The 4,146-nt window shown below is 48.3% G+C and overlaps 1 long non-coding RNA gene across 1 annotated transcript in view; it reads right to left on the minus strand.

The window, feature by feature from the left end:
• Nucleotides 1–2,958, minus strand: part of LOC125908997 (uncharacterized) — a 6,226-nt gene extending 3,268 nt beyond the window's left edge. The window contains exon 1 of the long non-coding RNA XR_007453519.1: nt 2,842–2,958. This is a non-coding gene — a long non-coding RNA (uncharacterized LOC125908997). The remainder of the gene's footprint in view (nt 1–2,841) is intronic.
• Nucleotides 2,959–4,146: the final 1,188 nt, after the last annotated feature.

Here is a 4,146-nt window from a genome sequence, read left to right on the forward strand (position 1 = left end):
GCCTCTCCGCGTGCTGGCGGATGGGAGCTCGTGCGGCGGGGCGGGGGGGGGGCCTCCTCTTCCGATCTTGGCGGGGGGGGGGGGGGGGGGGGGCTCTCCCATGCTTCCTAAGAGGTTTAGCAGTATCTATCCCTGGTTTCTAGTTACCCATGCCAGTAGTGGCCCCCTAGTTGTTAAAACTAAAAATGTCTTCAGACATTGCCAAATGTGCCGGGGGTGGGGTGGGGGGTGTCAAAATCACACCCAATTGAGACAGTCGAGAACCACCACAGCTGAATAATGAGTAAATATGCTGTAAGAAAGAGATCTTGAGCTTAATTGGTGATGAAGGCACCGTGATATTAGTTGCCATCAGTCAACACCTAATATCTCCTAGTGCCACCAACAATGAAGAATAAAGGGGTAAGAATGATTTCAGGGGTACTGTGGCTCTTGTTCCATTCAAGGCTTATTACTGACTTTGTTATTTCACTGTAATTTCCTTTGTATAAAAATTGGGGAGGAAGGGCCTAGCCATAACTCTGTCTCTCTGGTAATATCCCATTCCAGAACTGCATTAAACTCTTTTCTCCTACTCGTTCTCCCTCAATTTTCCCTATACTGGGTTGCTGGCTAGAATCATCATAAATATAACTCTCAACTTTAATAATGCCACTCTCTGCTCATAGGGCCACAATAGGTCTGTATCACTTCTGTTACCAAATACAAACTCCTCTGCATGGTCTTTAAGATTTCCTACAAATTACCACCAAACTCCATCTCACCAAATATCTTTCTTATTCTCCATTTATGCCACCTTTACCCCCACAAACGCAAATGGCTTGCATACACCCATCTCCCTATGTGACACAAAAAGGACAAATTCATTTCCGCCATGACTGTTTTCCTAATTAATCCTTCCTTAATTTCTTATCAGTATCATTATCCCTGTTAGAAGAATGACATGACTGCAAGTTAATATGTGAGGCAACTGTTTACTGAATGTCTTCAATATGCCAGACACTGAATATTGCATAGTAGCTATTTCTACCAATTTATGCTCACATTACTTATGCTCAACTAGATTGTAAGTTCCCAGAGGATAAGAACAGGTCTTATTTGTATCCCTCTGAGGCCTCTTAATAATGATGCTAATAAATACGCTTTAAATTTGATTAGCAGTTATAACCTTTCAAATTACTTTCATGGTTATTAACTTATTGATTATATATTTTCACTACTTTATAGTCAATGAAAGTGGGACATTACTCTAAGGACTAGTCTATGGGTTACACAACTGGTGCTCACTAGAACATGCATTTAATATATGCTGACTGACTACAGTCTCACAACTTCACAACTATAACATTTCTCTCCTGTTTCTAAAGCTCTTATGGCATTTAAAAACAAATGTTACTGTAAAGAACAACTGCAGTTCAATGATGCAGGAGACACAATGCAGGAGTGAATCAAGGGTTAAACTATGACATAGCAGGAAAGCAAAAGATAAATTACTTAGCTACTGCCTCAAATTGGGTGGAAGAGATTAACTTCAGGGGCACCTGGGAGGCTCAGTTCATGAAGTGACCCCACTCTTGGTTTCGGGCTCAGGTTAGGATCTCCTGGTTCATGAATTCGGATCCCTCATCAGGCTCTGTGCTGACAGCACGGAACCTGCTTGGGATTCTCTCTCTCCCCCTCTTTCTCTGCCCCTCCCCTGCTCACGCTCCCTCTCTTGCTCTCTCTCCAAAATAAATAAATCAACTTAGAAAATAAAGAGATTGACTGTATAAGACCTTGACCTCTCACCGCAGAAAGTAAAACTTTAAAAAGAAAGCAGAATGGAAAGGAAGAGCTGCAGAAGGGTTGAAAATCCCCCCAATTCTAAAAATCACAGCATTTTAACTTCGTACATATGCCTTAGTCCAAGAAAACATTTTCAACAAGTCTCCATTGATTTCCTTCCTTCCAAAATGTCTGTAAAAACCATTTATCTATCAAGCTCTCAACTGACTTCAACAAAACATCACAAGTCAGAGGTCAGCTGATTTCTGAGGCTACCCACTAACTCTAAGCACCGTGTGCCCAAAGAAACAGTGTATTTATTCAGGAATTCTTTCAACATTTATGGCAGGCCTACTAAGTACAAACACTGCCGTAGGCCCTGGCGTGGAAAAAAAAAAAAAAAAAAAAAAAAAAAAGATGCCTAAGTCTTAGTTGCTGATGTGAATTTGTCCAGGGAACTGAGAAAGGGGTAGGTGATCTGAAAAGGCAAAAAACATGGTTATCTTCAATGGGCCTTTCCTCTCAGCCTCTAGCCCTCCTCTACTGCATTCCCCACCTCCTGCTAGGTTTAAGGAAGCAATGCAATGAAAGGAAGTGCGGAATTTACAGAAACGACGGGAGCAAGCGAGGACCCCAGTAGCTACAGAAATATAGACAGGACAGCCCTCCAAAGATCCCTCAGCCACGTGACTGGGCGGAAGTGCCCGGGTTGCGGAGGTTCAGGGCCCCCAGAGGGGGACCGGAAGTGCAGGCTCTGGTGTGCGCGGGGGAAACTGCCTTGAGCAGGGTTTGACCGTAGAACCGAGGGCGTTCGAGAACGCTCCGGCGTTTCTCTGACCACAAGGTGCCATCCCATCATAGCAGCCTTTCTGCAAAATGGGGATTTTTTTTTTTTTTTTGGAGCTTTTCCGAAGAGGTTCCTAAAAGGTGGCTGTAACCTTGGCGTGAGTTACGCAGGGAAGGGGCCGCGCTCCCCTCCCCGCGTTTTTCTGGCCGAATCTGCGCCCCGCACCCCCGTACGGGGAGGGGAACGGGCACTCGGCCTCGAGTCACGCGAGCGGCGTGGGGGATGCTGACCTGCCTGGCGCTTGCCGAGCGGCGCCCCCTTCCTGAGAGCGGAAGCCTGGAGTGGGAGGCGGGACGCGGTCCCGGCGGACGGGCGGTTGAAAAGCGGGCACTCTGGGGCACCGGGGCTCCGACGGGGGCCCTGAAGAAGCGGGGGAGGGGGGAAGGGGAGGGGCTTCGTTCTCGCCGCCCTCCTTCTCCGAGGCCCGGGCCGGGAGCCGCGGGGCTGGAGGTGACCCGGCCCGAAGCGCTCCGGCTCCGCGGACGTCTGGGCTCGGGCGGCGCCGTGCGGGCGGCTGAGGGAGCCTGGGGCGGGGGGGGAGTGGGGAGTGAGTGCCCCACGGGGCTCTTTTCAAATTAAATTGTTAAGAATGACGTTGGCTCCAGGAGTTTTATTCAGAGGGTAGAAAAGAAGGTGGAAACTCTGAGTCTCAGTATGTCACCCCCCCACCCACCCACCCGGTCCCCGAATGGATTCTGAAGCTCTCAGCGTGGCCTGCCACTGCGGGAGCCGGAGGAAAGACCGCACCTGTCGTTTCCTCTCTCTCTCAAGCTCTCCCTCTCCCGCTCCCTCTTTCTCTCCCCTTGGACCGAATCGCCCCCGCCCCTACCTGCACCCCACGCGGTTCGTTGAACCATCTCAGGAGTCCCTTATACATTCCACACAACGACCGCAGCGTTCCACTTGACTTCATCTCAGCATTAGGCGACTAACATCAGAATAGGCTGGCCAGGGAATTTCTTGCTGGTCTTAATATAATTGGAATGCACCAGCACTGTTTGTTCCCAAAGGCCGGAGAGGGAAAATGTTTCGACTTGGCGCTGAAGGTCAACCGATCTTCACAACTTGATTTATAAGATCGCTTTTAAGCTCTCCTCAACCCAGTTTCACTGAGAATTCAGTCGTGAGAGGAAATAGCTTTTGAGATGAATTTTCATCACATTAAACGCACGACTCCTCACTCTCTACTGTCTTTGAACGTCCAAAGGTGGAATGGAAGCTCTTAAGTTAATTTCCAAAGGTCTAGGGGCCCAGGGAAGCCCTAACTCCCCCTCCCCCGCACTTCTTGCACCCTAACATCCTGGAATGGGGAGAAACTCTGGGATCTGTGGCTACAGAACCGAGAGGACCTTAACAAGTTATGGTTGTTGAAAGGGGGAGGAGGGATGGAGGAGAGAGATGGAAAGGAGAAAAAAAAATAACATTTGTGTTCATTTACACATTTCCTGTGCGGAACAAAAAAGTCCCACCATCAGCAAAAGAAGTCTCTTCCTCCAAAATAGCAGCCAAAGAGGGAAAATTAGAATATGCATAAA

Source organism: Panthera uncia (genome assembly GCF_023721935.1).
Source record: "Panthera uncia isolate 11264 chromosome B3 unlocalized genomic scaffold, Puncia_PCG_1.0 HiC_scaffold_1, whole genome shotgun sequence".
Taxonomy (NCBI): Eukaryota; Metazoa; Chordata; class Mammalia; order Carnivora; family Felidae; genus Panthera; species Panthera uncia.